The sequence below is a fragment of the Sciurus carolinensis genome, chromosome 7 (assembly GCF_902686445.1).
Source record: "Sciurus carolinensis chromosome 7, mSciCar1.2, whole genome shotgun sequence".
In the NCBI taxonomy this organism is placed as follows: domain Eukaryota; kingdom Metazoa; phylum Chordata; class Mammalia; order Rodentia; family Sciuridae; genus Sciurus; species Sciurus carolinensis.
In genome coordinates this window covers 146,989,420-147,013,855 of record NC_062219.1, presented here as the reverse complement: position 1 = coordinate 147,013,855, position 24,436 = coordinate 146,989,420, and the positions used below count along the sequence as shown (strand labels likewise).

Below are 24,436 nucleotides of genomic sequence, written 5' to 3'. Positions count from 1 at the left end.
GCTGAGAGAGTAAAATTTCCTTTATGTTCCAATACATGATTGGTTATTGTTAATGTTCAATGAGCCCTGTATAAAAAATTCATGTTCTAGTTATCTGCTTTTTCTAGACATCAGAGGGTGACAGTTATTATTTTATCTTACTTCTCTGGGTCCTTATTAAATATTCATCTGATTACTTTTCAAGGATTAAAAGCAGTAGGGTAGATATTAACAACACTATTTCATTTCTATAAATCTGCTTATTTTCCTTTATATATTTCCATGCTACACCTTCCTGGAACTGTTGACTTTCTTTGGAATGTATCCCTTGTCATTAATAAATTCAACCTTTTAATGCTTTAGATATTTAATTATGATTTTATATTAACTTTGTATTTGTCACTTTTAAATGTGCAATGAGTTTCCTGATATTCCTTTGCCCTAATTTTTTTTTTTTTTACTTTTTTGGGTTTCATGCAGGTAGCATGAGGTCATTCTTAATTCATGATTTCATCTGAGATTATTTTACTTCTTAAAAGAGAATTAATGCCTGTCTTCAATGTGGATGTACTTGTTGTAGATTTTGTCATCTTTCTATTCTTTTTGCTTTTATGATACCTTGATATTTCCATCATTTTCCCTTTTGTGTCATGTGATTTGTTCTTTTGTAGTAGTCACATGATACGTATATTTAATCTTCACTTTGATGAAATATGACCTATGTTTCTGAATAAGCAATGTCAGGAAGTGTATGACCCATACTTCCTCCCTGTGTGAGATGAGAGCCACACGTTTTCATTCTGCCTTGGAGTTCTTTTCTTTATAAGGACAAATATAGACCTACAGGTATTTTGATCCAGTTAATGATTCTTTTTAAATATTACTTAACTTTTCTAACAAGAATTATCTACATAACCTGAGTTACAACCATATTAGTTACTTCTTGCTTATATGGTTTGATTGTACATTGCAAACTATTTTCTTATTGCTCTTTTAGCTCCAAGAATGTGTTTTTTATTTTTTATCTGTCATACCTCAGTGGAAAACTTGATTGGTTTAGAAGTCTTGTAGCAAAACCCTTTGCCTTCTAAAATACACAGTTTGATTTCTTCTGTTTTCAGATGGGAGTCTTTTTCTGCATCTTAGTTTACTGGTTACCTGTATCTTCCTCTTCCTCAGTGTATACTTATAATTTTCTTTCTTTGACCTCAAAATTCAAAAGTTTCCCCAAGAGATAAGTAGATGGCAACCTTAGTTAATTGATGACCTTTTATATGTATGTATATGTGTATGTGAGTTTTTATTAACTTTTTTATTGTACAGATTGAGCTTTCTTGGTTTTTCTTTTTTCTATAAATCTGCTTATTTTCCTATCCCTGGTATGGTAAGCAGTTATTTCTTCAGCTCAGAAAGTTTTCTTGCATTATATCTTTACTAATTGCTTCTTTGTGTGTGTTCAGATTACTTCGTGAACCACACGTGTCTGTCTGTGGGCTTCCTCCTCATCTTCCTGTTCTTTACATTGCTGATTTGATTTTCTAGAGTGTTTGCCTTTCTTTTTCATTGGTCCTAATGTAATTTTAAATTATACTTTTGGTAATTAATCATTGAAAAACATTCACATTTTTCTGTAATGAAGTTTGTTTTTATTTCCACTCCTTGTCTTTCCTCTCTGAGTACCAACTTTCTTCACCTTTTCATTTGGAAAGCACTGATCACATCTTGTCTGAAGCTCTTTTCTGTTTTCAGGAGTAGCTCTTTTTGAGACAATCTCCCTCCTTTATTTCTGAGCTGCTCCATGTTGTTCTGTCACCAGATCCTTACTGTCGCAGCACTGCCTGTTTGGGGTTCATTCATCATTGAGTAATGAGAGGGTTTGCCTGGCCTGGAATTAGTTTTGTTTTTTTTGTTTGTTGTTTTTTTTTTTTTTTTTTTTTTAACAGACAGCATTTTGATTCATTGTACACAAATGGGGTACATCATTTTGTTTCTATGGTTGTGCACAATGTAAATCCATATTCATACCATTTGTGTAATCATACATGTACACAGGGTAATGATGTCTGTCTCATTCCACCATTTTTCATACCCTGCTCCCTCTCATTTCCCTCTACATAATCTAAAGTTCCTCCATTCTTCTCTTACCCCCCACCTGGCTACCCCCATTATATATCATCATCCACTTATCAGGGAAAACATTTGGCCTTTGGTTTTTTGGGATTGGCTTATTTCACTTAGCATGGTATTCTCCAATTCCATCCATGTATCTGCGAATGCCATAATATTATTCTTCTTAATGGCTGAATAATATTCTTTTGTGTATATATATCACAGTTTCTTTATCCATTCATCAACTGAAGGGCATCTAGGTTGCTTCCACAATCTAGCTATTGTGAATTGAGCTGCTATAAACATTGATGTGGCTGTTCTACTGTAGTATGCTAATTTTAAGTCCTTTGGGTATAAATCTAGGAGTGGGATAACTGGGTCAAAAGATGGATCCATTCCAAGTTTTCTGAGGATTCTCCACACTGCTTTCCAGAGTGGCTGCACCAGTTTGCAACTCCACCAGCAATGTATGAGTGTGCCTTTTTCCCCACATCCACACCAACATCTATTATTGTTTGTATATTGATGATAGCCATTCTAATTGGAGTAAGATGAAATCTTAGAGTTGTTTTAATCTGTATTTCTTTAATTACTAGAGATGTTGAACACTTTTTCATACATTTATTAATCGCCTGTATGTCTTCTTCTGTAAAGTGCCTGTCCAGTTCCTTGGCCCATTTATCGATTGGGTTCTTTGTATTTTTGGTGTAAAGTTTTGTAAGTTCTTTATAAATTTTGGAGATTAGTGCTCTATCTGAAGTGCGTGTGGAAAAGATTTTCTCCCACTCTAGGCTCTCTTTTCACATTATTGATTGTATCCTTTGCTGTGTGGGGTTCACTCATCGTTGAGTGATAAAAGGGTTAGCCTGGCCTGAAATTAGTTTTCTGATACTCCCTGTGTGCCCAGGCAAAGATTGGATTCTTTCACTCCTTCTCTCAGTTTTAAGTTATAGGCTTGGTTTTTAAATCAAAAGCCAGATATGTGTGCCCACTATTGCACAAACTGGGTGGAACCTGGTGCCTTGGGCACACTCTGCGGGGGCTCGTCTGTGGTTGGCTTCTGCTTGGCAATGGTTGAAGCCATTTTTCAAGAGACGATGTTCTAATCCTGCATTTCTCCCTGACCTTAGCTTCTCTGCAAGAACTGGTGTAGCCACCAATGACTCCTGCTGTCAAAGCCCTGCTACACAGAGAGGGACTTTCCACATTCCACCAGCAGCCGCAGTGTGGCGGTCATTGTACTTGGTCCTCCTGCTCAGTGCCTGCTGGATGCCGGTGATCTAGAGCCCAGGCACTGTGCTGCTCCCTGGCCTGTCCTCACCTGCAGCACCCACGGCTCCTGGTTGAAGCTGTGACCACCCAGTGCGCTGTCAGAATTTCCCCCTCATGTTGCAGTAGCGCTTTTCCCAGGAGAATCACAGGTGGCATTTCTGGTTCATCTCTTTATGGAATGCACCTGTGGCCCCTCTAGAAAACGTCTTAATGTTAAAGGTGCCTGATGCCTTCCTCTATTTTCTAGCATTGGGGTGGACATCCCCCTATCTTTTATTATTTTGATACTGATGTGCACCTTGATGATTTTCCCTAAAGAAGAGAGACAAATTAAAAAACACACACACACAAATGAAGAGGATTGTGACTTTTACAGGAACATTGATGGAGTTCTCTTAAATAAAGAACTCCCCCAGGACACTGTGCACATAAAGTTGCTTATAAAAGTTTGGCTTACACATAGATTGTCAGACACACAGCTTTTGTATACTGTAAGCTACACCTGTGTCCCTGTAATGGTCCCCAGGAGTGTTGTGCTGCAGGATCCAATTAGGTACAGAACACCCGGCCAGCAGCCAGTCACTGTGCCTGCAATAATGTTTATGATTCAAAGTGATGCCCGATTCACCCTTTGCACTTTTCCTGGTGGCATTTGCAACTGGTTTCTGGTTATTCAGCAGATAATTGCTTCACCCTAGAAGCCTCAGTGATCTTTGCAGGCCCTCTCTTACTAGGGAGAGCAAGAATGCCAACATATTTTAAGGAAACAAAGAACAATAGTATCACATGTCTTTGAATAAAAGTGAAAAAAAAAAAAAAAACCCAACAAAAAAACAGTTCTCTGCACATCCAAACACAATGTGGTCAGAAACAACAAAATAGAAGTCAAGTGTGCACAGGCAGAGAGTAGGTCATGGGCTTAATGAACCCAAAGGAGCTTTATTTATTGACTTATATTTTCTCCTTTTTCACCGGTTCAGTTGCAGTTACTGTCAACAAAGGCAATTCAGGAGAGAGAGAGAGAGAGAGAGAGAGAGAGAAAGAGAGAGAGAGAGAGGTACAGACAGAGGTAGAGCTGATTTGCTTCTTGCTGGAACATCCAGGGCACAGATGGTTCTAGAACAGAGGCACTATTGCTAAGGCCGTGTGGGACAGACCAGACTAATATTGGGCTTTCAGGTAAAGTCAGTGGCTCCTGCTGGAAGGTCATTCTGCACAGAGTGGTTTCAGCAGGAGGTCTGTTTGTGGCATAATATGGAAACTTGTCTTTTCTTCCTCTTAGGACTTTTACTGACAGAAATATACATAAGGAGGAAGTGCGATAAGAACACAGATGTAGAACGTATTGGCTCTTCATGGGTCAAGGGGCCATGGTGTACACACTGGTCACTTCTTTCTCCTCTGAGGCCTTGGGCATGTCAGAGCCTCTCGTGGGTGTCCGGAAGGACATGCTGGGAGCTGCCGTCTTGCCGATGACTGTATTAGCATCTGTGATTCAACTTCTTAGAGCTTTTAGGTGTAAAAATAAGCAAAGAGCCATCTTTAGGGGCCAAGAAGGAGTGGTTTGGGAATACCCTGGACCTAAGGTGTCTTTGTCTCCTACCAGCTTGCTTCAGTGTGAAGCAGCAGGTGGTTTCTGACAACGGGCCTGATTGCCTGTGGCAAGTGGGCACGTTTTCATGTTTCGACATGTCAGGTAGAAACAGGACTGGCTACAACAAGTCTCACTTAGATTTTTCAACCAAATAGGACATGAATACGACTGTGCCACTCTGGGAGGTGTTTCCTAAGGTTACCCATGGAACAACCGGAAACACCTTTCACCATCTGGGAACCCATTGTACGTGCTCAAAGGGGCAGCTTCCTCAGAGGCACTGGGGATGGAGACTAGTAAAGGAATGACAGTCTTGTGTGAATATTGGATAACAATTCAACCTCTGTGCTCTGCTAGATGTTCTTCATATATAACATCGTCTAATCCCACAACTCTTTGAATGAGTATCATTATCCTGACCATTTTATAGTTAAAGGAACATAGAATTGGAAAACTTCTACAACTTGTCACAGGCCATGTAGCTAGTCATTTCTGGAGCTCATTTTGGGGTCTTTGATTAACCTATTTTTTTCAACTGCCTTATATTAATTATCCTACTGATTTTATTTCTTCCATCCTTCCTTCTTTCTTTCCTTCTTTTCTAGAAGGTGCCTAACCTAGAGCCCTAGCATCTCTATCCCTGAGTCTAGCCCTACCCCCTGCAGCTTGTCTATTCCCCATTCTCTTTGAATAATTCTGAATTGTGAGCCAGTGTTCTTGGAAAATGAGAGAGATGGGATTGTGTGAGCACACAGTATCTTAAAAATAGCTCTGGAGCAGTGCAGGGATCCTGGGCAGCCCTGTTAGATGCCCAGCCCTTCTATAAAGTAGTTCTTCTGTGGCTATGAAAACCCATCCCTCTTAGATTCTGCACCTGTGAAATGAAATGGTTAGCATGTGCAATCTCCCAAGGTCCAGTCTAGCTCCCAAGTTCCTCAGTGATATGTATCACAAAATGGGAATCCTGAACATATAGAACAGAATTTAGTGTTGCCATAAAATGTAACTTACATAAGTGAGTTTAATTGGACACTTAGGTCATGATACACTTAATTGATATTATGCTGTCTGGCAATTGAACATTAGTGGAAGCATTTCATGTAAATTGACTATAATTTGTATGACTTTTGTTTACACAAATAACACATGTTATGTTTCTTGCTCCTTGATTTTTTCCCCCCTGAGGCTTGTAGCTTGTGTGTTTTTTAACACTTTCTCCTGATGTTATATGCAAGGTATCATACACATCGGTAATGTAATCCACACATGTAGCATGCAGATGTCCCAGGTTCCACCTCTGACAGCTGGGCATCCCTGTTGGCCCCTTTCCGATTACCAGGTGCACATACTTTTCTTTATTCCTCTGTTAGCTCTTTTTTATCCAGAGTGGTTTTGTTTTGTTTTGTACTTGTGGTTCTGGAAATGGAACTCAGGGCCTTGCACATGCTAAGCACAAGCTCAGAGGCCAGGCCACCCCAGTCCTAATCTGGGGTTCTTAAGAAGTGCTGGCATCTACTGCTGTTGTCTCCTCTCCACGTTCACACCCGGGGAAAGGACTGTTCTCAAGTTCCCTTACAAGGTGATAGCCCATGAGAAAATCAGCTCCATGCTCATCCCACCAGGTCCCCACTCCTACAGAGGAGATCATGTCCCCCGAGGACAATGTGGAAATTCCTGCCCATGACCCAGGGACTGATGGGACTCAACCCCTGACCCTTGCCACCCCGGGGCACCTAGAGACCTCACGCTACCTTCAGTGAGCTGGCCCCTGGGTGTCCCCTGTCCTTCCCCAGCTGGTTGCTTCTTTCCCTTTGTCTGGTAGTCCTGCCTGCGCCCTTCTCCACCTGCGGGGTCTTGTCCCCTTCCTTCCGCCTATTCCCGGGAAGCCTTCTGGTTCTGTTCTGTGGTGATGCCCTTATTTAACTCCATGAGCCTCTCCTGTCTCTACACCTTGGCCAGTATGTTTGGTTTTTAAAATTCATCTCAGACCTTTAGATGAAGCCTGAGTCAAGACTAACTTTGGGGGAGCCGATTTCGTTTATGGGACTGGAGGGAGTGGCGTCTCCCCACCCCCAGTGTGGTCACCTGCTCCTTGTAAAACATGTCTTGCCTTGGGGGAATTTCTCTTCTATGAGGTTCTAGCTGCTGGGAGTCAGGGCTGTGTAAACTCAGAGTGGGGCTATTGGAGGTTCCTGTATGAGGATTCTAGATAGCATGGAGGGTATGGGAAGGGGAAATGGTCCAAGGACAGTGGTGCTGTATCAGTAGTGGGGCATCCTGTAGCAGGAGTTGGGCAGGAGAAGAGAGTCGAGGATTGGGACGGGCTATACTGTCTGGCAGGAGTGGATCCTGGGGAAAGCTTGGTACCTGGGAAAGGGCTACCCTCACATCTGCCTGTAGGGGGCGCCTAGCTCCAGGACCCAAGACGGCAAGATCTCAGCAACTGCTGTGGATCAGGCTCTTCCAGGTCACCAACCCTGAGGCCACCCTATCGACCACCACTTGTAAACCACGGTGCTCTGAGAGATTGCAGCGTGCCGGCCACTGTAATCATCATCTTATAATGCTTACAGCATACTACATTAGGCTCATTTCTGTTTTTTAAATGCGTAGCTGAGGCTCAGTTATGTAGTCTGCCCGTGGTCATTGTGGAATATGAACCCAGTCTGTGATTTCAAAGCACTTCCGTGGCAGGCCTTGACATGAAGCAAAATAAGCTTTTAAGAGTAGGGAGAGTTAGTTCCTTATCCTCTTTCCCCATTCAGAATGTTGGCTGCTGGCTGGTGCTGGAATTAAAGGAAAGTAAAGCTTTTGATTCTTTGTTTTAAAAATTCAAAGGTTTAAAATGCAGATTTGGCTGGGGAGGAGGGGGGTGCAAAACAATGAGTGAAGTGTATTCATATTGAAATGATGTGATGTTTCACTAGTATTAATGTCAGCAGGGGAGGGGTGGGAAAGAAGAAAGGAACAGAAACCCCTGGGCCCAGGGGAGAGGCACCTTAGGGAAGACAGCAGAAGGGTCCTATGGATAAACTTCACCAACTCTGCTAATGACAGCCCTCTGAACTCTCCACAGGGACCAGAAAAATAGATGTGGGAGGGGCAGAGGCTTTGCTGATACTTAGCCCACAGGCATAGCTTAGTACTTGGGAATGCTAAATGCCTGGAGCACCTTGGCGTGGATTTTGAAGACTGTACGATTTACGATTTGAGAACCCTGAAATGCATGAGAATTTTCTACTTGCCAAATAGATTCCACTTGTAAAAAATCTTCTACTTGTGTTTCTCCTCCAGGTTGAAACAAGTAGATTTTAAGTGTCTGCCTGGCTCTCATTTTGCATCCTGTTCAAAGGTCAGAATGGAAAAACAGATGGTGTTAGCCTGTTATTGGAAGAATAAAACTCAAAGCCCCCGGGGGATCTGGCCCCTGCCCCGCCCACCCCAGTGTCCCACAGCCACCTTTTTCTTATTATTGGTGCAGTAGCAATTCCAGCATGAGTAATTTGCTCCTGTGCCTCGTTAGAGTAAAGCTGTTAACATCCGTAAATATCGGGGATTTCGTTTTCCAGGTTTGCATTTTGATGGGAGGGGTTTTTCTTTTTTCTCCTTTGGATTACCTGGGTGATTTCAGGAACAAGCCTGGCTTTGTTACTCTTCCTGCGTCTTACCTCACCTGGCCTGGACTGCAGGCATTTCAGATTGTCTCCAGAGTGCACGGGGAGGCCACTGCCAGTGGCAACAGGCTATAACAGCTGGGTCATTTTCTAAGAACCACAGGACATGCCTGCAGCCACAGGCTGTGGCTCACTCAGGGCTGACATTTAGCTCTCCGCGACCTGTGCACTTGGGGATGATTGAAGTTGCTGCCTGATTCATAACTTATAGGTGATTAAACTTGTAAAATAATTTGAGGCTGTTGCTTTCATTCATTTATTCCAAACAAACATTTGTTGTTGAATGAATGGTGACTTTGATTTAAAAACACTATACAGGCATAAAACACTGGCAGCTTGTAGATAGCATTTTTTTTTTATTTGCTCTCCTAAAGGAATTTCATTACCAAATCCTCGTGAATCTTGAACCTCAGGAAAAATAATCCTTTTCTTTGTTGGAGTTTTAAATTTAGAATAATCAGACAATAGTAGAGCAATCTGTTCAAAGCATCCCTTTTAGGCTACCCATTTATTATACACTGCTCTTAAGAAGAGATGAATTTGATTAGCGTTCAACATCCAGTGTTTCTGCATAGCTAATACCAGGGAGAAATTTCCAGAAAGTTGGGCCTGCTGTTTAATGTTATCGTACAGTCGACTTTTAATTATCTCTCTTAATGGAGTGTAATCAGTGATGTGTATACTCCAAAATCATTTCCTTTGGCATCGGGGAGCATTGCATGATGCTCTTATTTACTTGTAGTTTTACTTAGATAGTATTAAAATGGTGCTGCGTTCTTTGGGTTCACAGCTCATCACAGCCAGAAAGGAAGGGATACCCTAAAAGTATACGAGAGAGATGGATGGAGAAGGTCAACTGGAATTTTAAAACTTATTACACATAACCAATACGAATGATCCGAAGACTATTAGTCTTGATTATTTAAATAGAAAATAATCTTCATTATTTAAGTAGATTATGCACTACAGCTGTATAAGAAAAAAAAAAAAGGGAGAATATCACATTCAAGATTTCCATATAGTATATACATTTCTGTTTTCAGATCCGCATTTTGAAGTTTCCTAAAAGTGAATCTGTTTTAAGTCATGCTCCTTAACAGGACAGAAATGAAAGCTGTCAGGATAGTTATGCCCAAAACGTGTACCGCCCATTGCTGGTGCTCTAGGTATCTGATATCTGGACATACTCTGGTTAGATTGCTTACCTAGCTTGTGTGAGGCACTGGGTTGGATCCTCAACACCACATAAATAAATAAAATAAAGGTACTGTGTCCATCTAAAACTGAAACAATGTATAAATAAAATAAAATAGCCCTCTTTGCATTCATTCAGTTTGTTTTTATTTTTTTAAACAGTAAAAGCTTTTATTTATCTATTTTTTATTAGAGCTTTTTCAGTCTACATAGTAGTTGGGTTCATTCTGACTAACTCATACATGCGTGCAAATCGATTTCAGTCCTCCTCCCCTCCCCCTTCTCCTTCCTCTACTCTATTAAATTTCCTTTTGCTCATCTATTAATTTATATTTAATTGGTTCTTGATGTTTTCCTCTCTTTCCCTCCCCCTTTCATTTATTTTACTATAGCTTCCGCATATGAGAGAGAACATTCGACCTTTGTATTTCTGAGTTTGGCTAATTTCACTTTGCATGATGGTCTCCAGTTCCATCCATTTACCAGCTAATTTTTTTTTTTTTCTTTATGGCTGATTAGACCTCCATTGTGTGTGTGTGTGTGTGTGTGTGTATCACAATTTCTTAATCCATTCATCTATTGATGGGCATCTGGGTTGATGCCATAAATTAGCTATTGTGAATTGTACTGCCATAAACATTGATGTGGCTGTGTCACTATAGTATGCAGATTTTAAATCTTTTAGGAAACTACCCATGAGTGGGATAGCTAGGTCATATGGTGTTTCCACCCCTAGTTTTTTGAGGAATCTCCATGCTGCTTCCCAGAGTGGTTAACTAGTCTGCAGTCCCACCAACAATGGATAAGTGTTCCTTTTCTCCCCAAAACCTCGCCAGCATTTATTGTTGTTCATACTCTAGAAAATTGCCGTCCTGACTGGGGTGAAATGAGACCTTAGTGTAGTTCTGATTTGCATTTCCCTGATTGCTAGAGATGTTGAACATGTTTTCAGATATTTATTAACCTTTTGTGTTTCTTCTTTTGAGAAGTTTCTGCTTAAGTTCTTTGGACCACTTATTGATTGGGTTATTTGTTGTGTGTGTGTGTGTTTGTGTTAAGTTTTTTGAGTTCTCTGTACATTCTGGATTGAGGGAGTAGCTGACTCACATCTTCCATTCTGCAGGCTCTCTCTCCCATGCTCTTAATCATTTCCTTTGCTGTGCAGAAAGAAGCTTTTTAGTTTGATGGCATCCCACTTATTGATTCTTGGTTTTATTTCTTGCACGTTGGGGGTCTTGTTAAGGAAGTCGGTGCCAGCGTCTATGTTTTCTTCTAGAAGTTGTAAACTTTCGTTCAGGTTGGTTTTTAATGTGCAGCAGTGATGGAATTTATGCAGTGTTTATTTTTTCATCAGGGGGCTGCTGGATTTCTAGAGTCTTCTTGGTGTGAAAGTATATTTCGGCATCACTCTGCTGTAGGCCCCTCCCCTCCCACCATATTTGGTCCTGTCTGTGGCTCATTTGCCTGAGGGGTGAGATTGATTGGTTCAAGCCTCAGGAGGCAGTGGAGGTCCGTTTTTCAGAGTGAGATGAGTGGGGTGGAGCTAGTGTATCAGGAAAGAACTGGTGTCTTTAGCTACACCATTGCCTGCGGAGCTATTCTCGGTAACTCAGTATGAAAGTCTTTCCATCACTGAGATTGACAGGGCACCATCAGTTGCAAGAAGCATTGATGGCTTCTACTGGCTGCCCACCTGTCACCAGGCTGGGAGACCTTTGCCTGCTTCCCCTGCTTCACAGGTGCCTTTGTGGTATAGCTGTGTGGATGCACCTGGACCCCTCAGCTCCCCAGCTGGACACCACACAAGGGAGAGCCTGGGAGGAGTACTGCGTGGCTCTCTGGTGGAGGCAGTTCTACATTTTCAGCCTTACAGGTCGACACTGCACATAAATGTCATCCCGCAGCCTCCATGTGTGCTGCGACAGAGCTGCCCTCACTACAGGTGCGAGACCAGCTCAGCTGCAGGCTCAAGTGCTCTTCCTTCCTGCTGCCTCTGCCAGGTCAGATACCTGCTGCCAGATCAGTCTGCTCTGCAGAGACAGAGGGGAGACCACTGTCCACAGGACTGCTGTAGGTGTGACCTGGGCCACCTGCCCTCATATGTCATTGAACTCAGCTTTGTACCAGCCTTCTGAGGCAGGTGTCAGTGTCTCACTTTATAGCTGGTGAACTTGAGGAGCAAGCCAATAAGTAAACCCCCTCTCAAAAAGCGTATACTGATGTTGGATACCTGGATGTCCCAGTTCCAAGGTAGCATAGTGTTCTGAAATTAGAGAGAGAGAGAGAGAATATCTTTAAACAAGATCAAAGCATCTAATTAGGAGTGTTAGGTAGCAGCAAGTTGTGAGACTGATGTTAAAGCCACGCTATGCTAATAACCAGCACCTACAACCTGTGACAAGCTCCCTGTCATGTATTAAACTGTCTTTGTACTTTTTATTTTATTTTATTTTTTATTTTTTGGCACTAGGGATTGAACCCAGGGGCACTTAACCACTGAGCCACATCCCCAGCCCTTTTTATTTTTTATTTTGAGTAACTCTCGCTGAGTTACTTACAACCTGGCCAAGTTACTGAGGCCGGCTTTGAACTTGCGATCCTCCTGCCTCAGCCTCCAGAGCTGCGGGTAAGCCATCATTCTTAATGGTTAACTCAGCTCCTTTTATTTAATCCAGGACTGCTGACTTCTGCTCCCAGCACCGTTTAGAAAGTAGCCACTCCTGGTCAGCATGCCTGGCCGGAGAGAGAGAGCGCTCCGTGTGAAACCTGGCCGTGCTGGGAGCCTTCCAACCTTTTCTCCTCGCTGCCTTTAGCATTTAGGAATGTGCTTCCCCTGACGTTGAAAAGCATCATGCAGCCCGTCAGGGACCCGTGGTGCTCTCAGACATGTGAGGCATTCTTTGAACATGTGAGGCAACATTTTCCTGGACGGGGCATCGCTGCCATAATTGTGACCAGAGAAAGGCGCGGTCTACACACGCTTGGCAGGGCTGAGGGGCCAGGGCGAGCGTGCAAGTCGGTCTCATGCCTTGGAGTCGCTGGCTGCTGACGAAGTTCCCTTACAAAGCCCAGAGGAATTTCCCTCCCTCCCTGGAGGTGTTTATAGCCTCTCATTTGCTCACCTTTGTATCTAGTAGGAAGGGGCAGGATCTCAAGGCCACCAGGAGAGGCTGCCGCCCAGCTGCTTTGGGCTGGTGTCCCCGAGGGGTGGTGCTGTTCTCTGGGTGCCAGGACACAGAGGGATGCACGTGGGCACAGGGAGCTTCCTGCCCTGTACTCTGCAGGTGAGTGCAGTCACCCGGGGACAGCCGGTCAGGGAAGAAAGACGCAGAGATGAGTGTGTGGCGGGTGGTCCAGCTTGTGCCAGCAGCTCTTTTGGGAGATCTTGCAATAAACGTCCAACTTGTTTGTGTACCAAGCCGGCCAGTTGACGGCATGGCCCTTGAGGATTTATTCAAGGACCCGTCTCGCCTTCGCAAAGGGCTCCCCTTCGACCAACTGGGCTGCAGTGTTGGATGTGGCCTCCCCTGAGGTGCTCCGGGGAGGAAGTGTGTTCTGACCTCATTTCCCACAGGAGTCTGAAGGGGGAGGGAGGAGGCCTAATTAGTCCCTCATTAAGCACTTAGAATGAAATACCATAATTCTCCTGAAAAGAGAGTCTAGTCGCTGCATAAAAAGCCAGACACATTTTTAACATCACATCAGAATACAAAGTCATTTTTAAATAAAAGATTTCTGGAGTTGTGGGGAAATGACTGTATTTTAATCGGATCTTTACATATCAGCGTTACAAAGACTCCTTTAAGATGTGATGATTTTAATAATTCTGCCTGTCTTGAAAGCTGCCTGGTAATCCGGTTTCACCTGAGGTTAGAGGCCCCTTCTTCGCCCTCGTATTTGCAGACACCCCGCACCAGACGCTAGACCTCCAAAGAGGGTGGCCCTGTAAAGCCTCACTTTTAATAGAAAATAACTGAGGGTCTTAAAGCCATCCTGACCAAGAGGAAAGGCTCACTCCCTTAACGCCGCCTGGCTGGGTTCCAGCTCAGTAGCCTAAGAAGTGTGATTAAAATAAGGTCCTGCTTAATTAACATAGTGTGAGAATGTAATCAGAGGTGACTTCACTGAAAGTCACCTAAGATCTCAAATAGGCAACTTAACGGGCACTGATGGCAGGCTTCCCTTGCCTGTTTTACCTCCTGTCAACGTTTGGTTTGCCCACGAAGTCCACTGTGCATGCAAACAGGGTCCTTCTCCCCTCACCGCCCGCCCTCCAGCCATGCCCCCGCCAGGGAGGCCGAGGAATGAGGAAGAGAGCAGGACACAGAAGGAACGGAAAACCCAGTGCAGAGCATGGCACGCTCTGTGGCACTGACTGTGGCTCCCGCTGCGTTTCACAGGCCTGGTCTCCGAGCGAGCTGATTAAAGAGGGTAGAACAGTCCATCCCGGGGTAGCCTGCGTGCCAGCGAGGGGCACGTGGGGGCTCTGGGTTTTCCTTTCTGCTTCTCCCACGCCCTTCATTCGCCAACTCTGCACTCAGGGCCAGCCAGGTCTGCAGGTCCCTCTGGAGGCACAGTGGCCGATCTGGAGCTTTACCCTTGAAGCCAGGGCCAGAGGTCCAAGAGCCTTGAGCTCTGAGCTTGGTCTTGTGGAGAGGGGACAGGCTGGTTAACAAAGGTTCTCAATTTTGCTGTTCTAAAATAAAAGCTGCGACTTTCCCTCATCTGTTTCGGCTCTCTGTTCTTCTGTTTCTCACTACTATTAAAGGAAACAAAGAAATCTCTCGATTTTCCATAGTTCAGGGTTACTTTAAAATCACGCATGATTTCTTGTTCTAAGTGGGCAGTTTGGGCTCTTGGGACCTCCTGTGTGCTAAGGCATTCTTTGTCACCTATAGTAGCCACCTTAAGAGTTGAATGATTGACAAATAAAACCACATGGAGGCTTCAGATTATTTATCCTCGGTCAACCCAAGTCATTAGGGAATGTCCCATTTGAAGGTGGTAAAGTAACCCTGTCTTTGGGACGAATTCATTTGTTACATTTAGTGAAGACCAAAGTATAAACTCACTGATGTGAGGGGAGAGGTACAGAGTATTTCGTTCTTTATGGGAATTCATGACTTGAGCCTATAAAATAAAAACACTAGTTTTAGCTCAAATAGGTCTTTTCGATTCTAAAATGATTGATCAGTTTTAAAAATTATGGGGTTCACTGCCACTAGAAGCATGGATGGATGCAGTCATTCTGGAAAATGGCTTAGCACTATTGTATAACAGTGAATATTCATATGCCCATTCCTAGCAGAACCCCAGGGAAACTTGTGCTTCTGTGTATTATTTCTAATGGACACAGCATGTTTCTAACAAAAAAGAAGAAAAACCCCTGTAAGCTGAAGAATTTTTGAAGTCCATCAATAGAGGGAAATATATGTATTCACACTGTGAAACTGTGAAAAGGAAAACTGAGATGAGTTAAATTTAACAAAGTGTACTTGAGGAAGAAAGAAGGTTCTAGAACTGGGCAGCATTCCAGAACAAGGATGGTTTAGAATGCTCAACTCCAACACATAGACAGATTACATTTTTAGCCAGAGAAAAGGAAATGACTTAGAGAAACAACCGGATTGGCTGCGGGCAGCACTGGTCTCATCAGTTCGTACCCTTTGATTGGTCAAAGCTCAATTTCTGTGATTGACCGAGACTCAATTGCTTGGTTACAAGAGTATGTATCTCTTAGATTAGATTATAGTTTATTTACACATCAATTTAGGGTATAGTTCGCTATGTACAGAGGCTGCTTTGGGCCAAAATTTCCCACTGTAGTACAGAGACAGATTTAGGACAAAATATCCCAAACACAATGAAATATTATGTACTAGAGAAAATGAACAAGCTAAAATAACATTGTTCAATCTTAGGAACGATAGTGTGTGTGGGGGGGAGTACTAGTTATAAGAGACTACATATGATATGATAGAACTATTTATAAAGTTTTAAGCCAAGCAAAATTAAGTAATTTATTTTAGGAAATGATAAATACAAAATTCAAGAGGGCAGTTACCTTGGGAAAGGAAGCTGGTGGATACTTTAGTAATAAATAGTTCTTAAATAGGTTTAAAGGTATTCATTTCAGTCTTGTGCTTCAAGGATTATATGTATGCTGCATGCATTCTTTCAGAGGTATCCAATTTTGTGTTGTGCAGGTATTTTTAAAATGATAGCGTAGATCAGAATTCTCCCTTCTTCCTCCAATTCTCTACCTATTATGTATCATATTCCCCTTTCATGGTCTGTAATGTCTTATCATCTCGCAGTAAAATCCCTCAGATAGCTGGGTGACCAAGGTTATAGACTGAGGCCACCAAGGGACCTCAGATAGACAGGATGGGACATACAGCTCGTCCTACCAAAGCCTAGAAAACCTTGGAGCTTGGATGAAAGGAAATCCATCAAATGAGGCTTGGTGACCTCCTGGAAAGTCTGTATTTATTGCCCCAACAGTGACTAACACCTCTGCATGTGGCCCATCAGCCTGGGTTGGCTATTATGAGAACCTCGTTCTTTCTGCTGCCTGCTGTTGTTTTCTGAGTAACATGTGGCCTTTGGTGTGAGGTAGAGTTGGCATGTGTGTGATGATGTCATACGTATGCAGCCAGGCGGATTGTCACAGGCGCAAAGGTCCCATCTTGAAGAATCCAAGGCAGCTACGTGGGAACTGGGTCCATGTGGGAGGGAGAACTACAGTGCAAGCGGAGAACGGGAGCCGGGACTGGGATCGTACTGGGTCCTTCTCTGCGGCTGCAGTTAGTGGCTCATCTGTGGCTCAAGGGCCAGTGTTGGCGGGGAGGGTGGGCCTTGTGCCGGAGTCGCCTGGAAGCAGGCGGAGCCTTACTCCAGAGTTCCATTCCGTGCTGCATGGAATCAACACCCAACTGCACCTTTGTCTTGAGAGCGCTCAGAGGCCCCTGCCTAACCGGGTATTTTCAGACAAATTCTCAGACAGGAAAATGTGCTGCATGTCTGTTTTTTAAAATAGTTTCAACATCTTTTATGTAATGCTGATGCATCTGGAAGTTGAAAATGCTAAGAGTTTCATTGCACTAACAAACTGGAAAAATGTTTTTTCTACTTCAACCTTTAGCTTTAAAATCGCCGTCAGTGGCCTTTGCGCCACAGTCCCGAGAGCATCGAGGTGCTTGTGTTCGCTGGCGGCTAGAACATGGCGACTGGGAACAGTGTGTGGTCAGGGGCAAAATCAGAGGCCTGGCCAGAGCCCTGTGGGGCTCATGTTCCAGAGAGGGCGAGAGATCGTCCCAGGCGGGGACAGTATTGTGTGAACCTGTCAGAGAGGAAGAGACTCCTGACTGGAATCCTAAAGGAAGAGTCCCTCCCGTGAGCGGGAAGGATGGAGGGACCAGCGTAAAGAATTGTGCCTTATCTTACCAGCGCCACCAGATTTCTTGACACACATACAAGCATCACACAATGAAATCAAGTGAGTTCAGATAAAACTGCCTCAGGCAGGGCTGTTAGGGGCAGACTTTGTCTCTTCTACCTACTTTATTATAATTATGTTGCCCAGAGACAATATGTTTACATTCCGTTAAACTCTTCCACACTTATGACCGGTGAATAGAATAATAATGTAGTTTAAAAGTAGTTTAGCATAGAAGTTAGACAGTTAGTATTTTTACAGCATTTTCTGGTATAGCTCCAGTGCCTCTGAAGAAAGGGTTGGGCCCAATCAGAAACCTGACTTGCACGGGGCTCACACCTGTAATTCCAGTGACTCAGGAGGCTGAGGTAGGAGGATTGGGAGTTCAAGGCCAGCCTCAGCAACTTAGCGAGGCCCTAAGCAACTTGGTGAGACCCTGTCTCTAAATAAAATATAAAAAGAGCTGGGGATGTGGCCCAGTGGCTAAGAACCCCTGGGTTCAATCCCTGGTACCAAAATAAAAAAAAACCACACCACCTGATTTGCTTTGGATGTCATCATGTATCACAGACATCTCAAAGTACAATAATGACAGTCCCTTATATGTCAAATAGCACGTGGTTTATAAAATCCTTTAATACACACCATTTGATTTTGGTCAGTTTGCAAGAGAGAGAGCAAGTCAGGGCAGAATTATAACTTTGCTTCATGGAATAAATGATGACCCTTCGTTCTTCTCAACTACCATGTACTGGAAGCATTTGTAAACAATCCATTCTTACATTATTCGTTTTCCCAAAATACTATTGTGAACTGCTCTTGGCTGTTTTTTTTTTTTTTTTTTTTTTTCTCTTTGCATGGTCTCTTTCATTAAATTTCAGCAATTCTAAATCAGAATAGTGTCTAATAGACCACAAATGAATGTGGTTGCTATCAATTCAAACATTGGGATATTCATTAGCCATATCCTTAATATTTATTAGAAAGTCACATTACGCTGTCTAATAATTGAAAGAAATGTATGACTATGCCTCTCTTGTTTTTTTTAGCAAAATAAATAATTGACAGTAAATATTTGTAATTATTACAGTCAAATGTTTACAGCTCTTGAATGGCAATATTTATTATGTCCATCGCTTTGATTTTATAGATGACTTTTGTGCAGAAATACTTCTTTTCTGCCAACGGCTTTGTCCCTCCGTACACACATTGCTGATTATATGGGTACAGTAATTTGTCCTTCGGCTATAATGAATTAGACCATCCTTTATCCTTGGTTTGCTGAGTGCCTCTCTAACCATTTTCATGGCCTTACAGAGAGCTAATACTAATTAATGTTTTAATAGGAAAAAGTTGGCAAATAAAACTGATAAATTTGAAGCATGAATTATAATTTCAGCATGATTGCCCTGGCTATAATGATAATGATTGTACAGATAATGTTTACAAAGTGCTTTAGCATGCTGAGCTCTGTGCTACAGACTTTACTTAATGTATCTTATTTGAGTCTCCCGTCTACCCTGTGAGGAAGGTATTAATATGCCCGTTTTCCAGATGAATTTATAACCATTATGCTTTGCAACAGTAAATACTATATTAACGATATATTTTTAAATGCTCAACTCTGTAACTTTGCACATGTGAAATATATGTGAACATGCATGTATGTGAGGTAAATGTGAGTACGTGTGTGTGTGTGTGTGTGTGGCTATATGCACAGCACAGGGGCATTTAGATCAGCACTGGGCCACATATACACACAGACCTGTAAAATTATAAGGGAGTTGGAAAATTCCCATTGTCCAATGTTCTTACTGTACCTTTTCTATATTTAGACATGTTCAGATGCACAAAGGCCCTTATGTCACAGTTGCCTACAGCTCTAAGTACAGTAGTGTGCTGTACAGGTTTGTAGCAGGGAGCAATGGGCTAGACCACAGAGCAGCCCGGCGTACCCCAGGCTGGACCATCAGGCTTGGGTAAGCGCACTCGATGGTGTCCACACGGTGAGATCATCTCGTGATGATTTCCCCGATCCTCTCCCTGTGGTTAAGTGATACATGATACTATTGATCCATTTATTTTTGTTCACTCAACAAACACTGACTTAGGGACAATTTACATGCTAGGTCGCTGTTGTCACCTCTGGGGATACTGTGCTATGGGTGCCTCCCTGTCCTTTAAGGAACTTCCCAGGTAGTGGGAGGGATGGAGTTGCTTAAAAGACGAGCACAGGGAAAATCTGGCAGTTGCTTTAACAGGGAGAGGTACAGAGTCCTACAGAAACGCGAAGAGGGCCTCAGCTTCCCAGAAGGAGTCCCGGGCTCTTTCCTGGAAAGCAGCCCCAGCTCTGAGACTTGGCAAATGAGTGGAAGCGCTTCTAAAGAAGGTGTGTGGAGGGCATGGAAGAGACAGGAGTGGAGCCGGGCAGAGGGAGGGCTTGGTCAGAGCTGCAGGGATGTGTCCAGGCGGCTGCCAGAGACCCAGCCAGCCAGGGGTGGATCCCGAGAGCCCCGCCTGCTGCTCAAAGGCGCGAGGAGGTCCTGCGCTCGTCACAGTGTGGTGCACATTCATCCAGGGAACACTAATGAAATCACCCTGAGCAGGGACGCCCTTCCCTCATCCCTGGCCTCTTCCTTCGCTCCTTCCTCCTCCTACTTGTTCATTCCCTGGACTTCTGAGCAGAGTCGTACCGTGCAAAGCCTCGTGTTGGGGGCTGAAGACAGCGTGAGCAGGGGCGGGCAGGTGCTGTCCTCCTGGAGCCCCTCATTCATGGGGGACAGGCATCAACCGAGGAATCGAATAAGAAATAAAATCACGAAGGTGACGTGTATAACACGGGAGAGTGACTCCAGAGACGTGAAGGAGGAGGGAGGTCAGGGTGGGAGGACCAAGCTCGGGGTGCTTGGAGAAAGGAACACAGGGTGGCTGATGGAAGGAGGAGGTCACCTGAGAAGACCCGGCAGCCTAGAAGAGCAGGACGCTTTTAAAGAATTGCAATAAGGCAGAAAAGCTGGAGGGCGATCAGGAGGGAAGAGAAGGGGCTGGACCATATGGGCCACCGTAGGAATGGTGGGCCACCGTAGGAATCCAAGTGCTGGTGTCAGGCAGAGCCAGGGGTGGTCTGTGGGTGGCAGGGCTGGAAGACCAGCCAGGGCCCAGGCAGGCAAGTGTGAGGCTGCAGGGGAGGCGTGGGGTGAGGTGTGTGCCAGCGGTCGAACGTGGAGCCTCGTCTGGGAGAGGATCATGTTGGAGCCATTGCCAGGCTGGGGAACGTGGGAGAGGGAGGCATCCACCCCGTTTGGATTTTCAGAAAAGGTTAAAGAAGAGGAGGCAAGGCCACTTGGGAATGGAAGCTGGGAGTTGGCCTTGAAGAGTGAGAAGGCGGGAGGGGCAGGTGTGGTGCTGGAAGGGAGGGTGGTGTACAAGGCCCAGTGGCCTCCCCAGAACAGAGCCAGGAAGTCCTGCCCGAACACACCAGTGCAACGGGGGCCTCACTGCGGGACCCACACCAGTCCATTTTCAAATACTATCATGAAATATATGGGGCTGGGTTCTTTATGAGGAAAAAGGCTTATGTAGCTCACAGTTTTGGAACGTGGGAGCACAGACAGCAGGGACCTGGCCTTGGTGAGGGCCCACCTGACAGAGTCACATTATGGCGGATGGCGCCATGGTGGGAGCTCAGATGAGAGGGAGGAATCACATGGCCAGACAGAAAGCCAGCCAGAGGGAGGGGCTGGTCTTGCTTGTTTGTAATGACAGCCCTCTCTCAGGAACCAACTCCAGGACCCAGGGGAAGTATCTTAATCCCCTCTCAGGTCAGTGACTTCAGTGAGATGATTGCTTCCTAGTAGGCCCCACCTCTTAAAGGTCCCACCACCTCTTAATGCCGCCACCCAGGGAGCCAAGCTTCTAACCCTGTGAACCCATGTGAACCCTGTGGAACAAGCTGCATCCCAACCATGGCAGGACGCATAAATAATTCTGTTGATTCCTTGATAGGCCCATGTGTTTTGTGTTGTGATGAATCTAAGACCTGTGGTATGAAAAATTTGTAAATAGGTAAACATGTTGGAGTATTTTTAAACTCAGGGATCTATTATGTTTAGAAACTCCTATCTTTATTTTTATCTTTATTTAGAGATTCACAGATGGCTTTTCATCACCTGTCTTCTTTCTAATGAAACTTAACCACTTAGGTAAGACTTGGATTTTAGGATTTTACTTAGTATTATGGCATCTAGATTTGGGATTGCTTGACATTTTTTAAAAAATTTACTACAATAAATCAATTCACTCTCAATTGCAATATAAATATGTTGAGTTCAGTTGAGCCTGATAATTAAAACCAAAGGACAGTCAAATTCAAAAAGTGACATTAGGACTTGGGTGACATATCAATTTTGGGGGGTAAATGCAGTGATATAATATGATATTTAACTTTGCTATAATAAGGACAGAAATGTGGACAGTGAGATCAATTTTGTAGGGATGGGATGGGGCTGGAATGTGAGTATGGACTCTGTGAACCACATTGACCTCCACACTGGCTTTGACCTCTTAGCTGTTCATGCTCAGCTTTCTCGTTGACCGCAGAGGTGGGAACATGACTGGCCGCTTGCAGGGTGCAGTGGAGTGACCTGTGTAGACCCTTCGCACGGTGCAGGAACACAGAGGTGTCCATTTGGTGTTGGTGACATCTCCGGCTGTCACTGATGGTGCTCCTTACCTGAGCCGTCTGCAGGGGCACCAGGGCTTCCAAAGTGAGAGGCCGTGTGGGGAACACCTGTTCCGAACTGGCTTTGCTTTGTGACTGGAAAGAAACTTAGCATCCCATTCAGCATGTTCCTGACTGTTTCAGTCAGCTTTTTGCTGCTGGGACTAAAAGACTGGACCAGGACAATTTTAAAGGAAGAAAGTTTATTTGGGGGGCTCACAGTTTCACAGTCCTTAGAAGTCTAGCACCACTCCTTGGGGCTCCAGGTGAAGCTGAACATCATGGCAGAAGAGTGTGGCAGAGGGGAGCAGCTCACATTGTGATCAGAAAGCAAAGAGAAACTCTAGGGTCAGATACAAACATATAGCCCATAGCCACGCCCCAGTTCCCACCTCCTCCAGCCACACCCACCACTTCAGTTACACTCAGTTAATCCCTATCAGAGGATTAATTCACTGATTGGGTTAAGACTCTCAAAACCCAATCATTTCTCCTCTGAACCTTCTTGCATTGTCTCACACATGAGCTTTTGGGGGACACCTGACATTCAAACCATAACAATGACATCGTGTGAAGAACTAAGCACTCTTTATTTCTCTGAACTCTTGGAATCGTGAGATAGGGGAAGAGGAGAGGAAAGGATCGTTTTGCTGATGATGTCCCTAAAGTCAGGGGATGGGGTAGGAAGCCACCCTGGGCCAGAACCTGCTCACCCCAAAGAAGGGGAGCTGCTGGGTCTGTCTCTGCTTGCTGAGTTTTTGATATTCTTGGTGCTATGTGCGTGTGTGCACAAATGCACGTGTGCATGTGTGCTTGCGTGTGTGACAGGAAGATGCCTCAGCACAATGTCGCTTTCTGCGACTTCGGCTAAGATGCTGATTGCATCCCCAGAGCTTCCAACTCAACCCAAATGCTGTTTGTGTAATTCCAGGTCCAGGCCTCTTACACTGAGTCTCCACTGCCACCCTTTCTACTCAAGCAAAATCTGTGTGAAGAGATCTGCTGGAAGGAGTGGAGGGCCTATGGTTCTGCATTGTGATGAACGCACCTAGTGCAGGTAAGTGGCCCCAGCTGTCAGCGCTGGGCGGCGGTCTCCCGGACAGTGGTGGGTGTGGCCGTGGCTTATGTAGCAAGGACCTCTGCACAGCCACATCCTCTCCCTCCATGTGTTCTTCCTGCGTCTTTTGTCAAATAGAAGGGTCGCTTTCTTAGTGGGAAAGAAAACAGTTTCTACGTATTTTTTAGATGGCTGATTAGGCTAGATGGCAAGGTACTGGTAAGAAAGGGATGATTCTGAAGGTGGTGTTCACAAATTCAGCCTGAGATGCACCATCAGATGGTGGAAAGGAACATGCAATGTAGACCATCAACCAACCTTTTGATCCTGCTAACAACCAGCATCTTTTCATAGCAATATATTTAATATTATAAAATATTTTATAGTAGTATAAAATATCAAGCATTTTAGAGTATTATAATTTTGTCATATATACTGAACAAATATTCTGAAATTCATTCAGTTGTTCCCTTCTAGTTGAATATTATCTTTTTTTATAAAAAAGAAATATGTATGTATACATAAAGAAACATACATATGCATATACATACATGTACATATATATTTTTGCTTGCTTTTCGACTACTGAAAATGTTCTTATGGCTGTGTATTGGTTCCTATTATTGATGGCTTCCTTAGGATAACTGCTGATCAGTAAACTGCTGAATTGAAGAGTTTTCAGGTTTTAAGACTCTTGATACTTGTTGCCAAGTTACTTTCCAATAAAATCACACCAGTTTCTATTTCCAGAGGAAATGTATGAGAATATCTGTATCCACAGAATTTTCCAAATGCTGTGAATTCCAAAAATGAAAATGGTCTTTGCCAGTCACGAGGAGTGGTGTGCTTATGTGTCCTTGTGTGTGGGCATGTGTGTGTACATGTGTGTAGACACACACACATGTGCAGAAGGGCATTTATTTGTAAATTGTACTGTTTTGAAGAACCTTTCTCTTGTGGACAGTAGCATGCCTGAAACTTACCAGATTTTGACATTTGAGAAATAATACTAAATCAAGAAGGAGTGGAAGAGCCCTAGGGAATTTTAAATTCTTTCTTTTTGGCCAAGTATTTTTAGACAATTGTGAAATCGCTGGATAGTGATAATTTTCTGGTGGAAAACAAAGTTTTTTCAATTTTTAAAAGGAATCAAAAGAGATTTACTGAAAAGCCTTCATAAATGTGTATCCAAAATTATAGTGCTATTATTTAAAAGTAGGTGCGTGTTTTCGTATGTATGTATGTGCACGTCCAGTGTTGGGGACGGGACCACATGTTGTTATGGCAACCCTGTTGGATACAGAGGCTGGAGATCCTGGTAGACCCAGGGCTGCAGGTTCAGACTGCCCGGACTCAGACTCGAGGTTTCTTTCTCAGTGTGTGACATTAGGCAAGTCTA

General features: G+C 43.8%; 1 protein-coding gene across 5 annotated transcripts in view; it reads left to right on the top strand.

Moving 5' to 3' along the window:
* The window catches only part of Atxn1 (ataxin 1), a 377,602-nt gene that overhangs the window by 122,566 nt on the left and 230,600 nt on the right, over positions 1–24,436 (top strand). For all 5 annotated transcript variants that reach the window (XM_047557706.1, XM_047557703.1, XM_047557702.1 and 2 more), the window contains exon 4: positions 22,912–23,037. The gene's annotated coding sequence lies outside the window, so the exon portion shown is untranslated. The remainder of the gene's footprint in view (positions 1–22,911; positions 23,038–24,436) is intronic.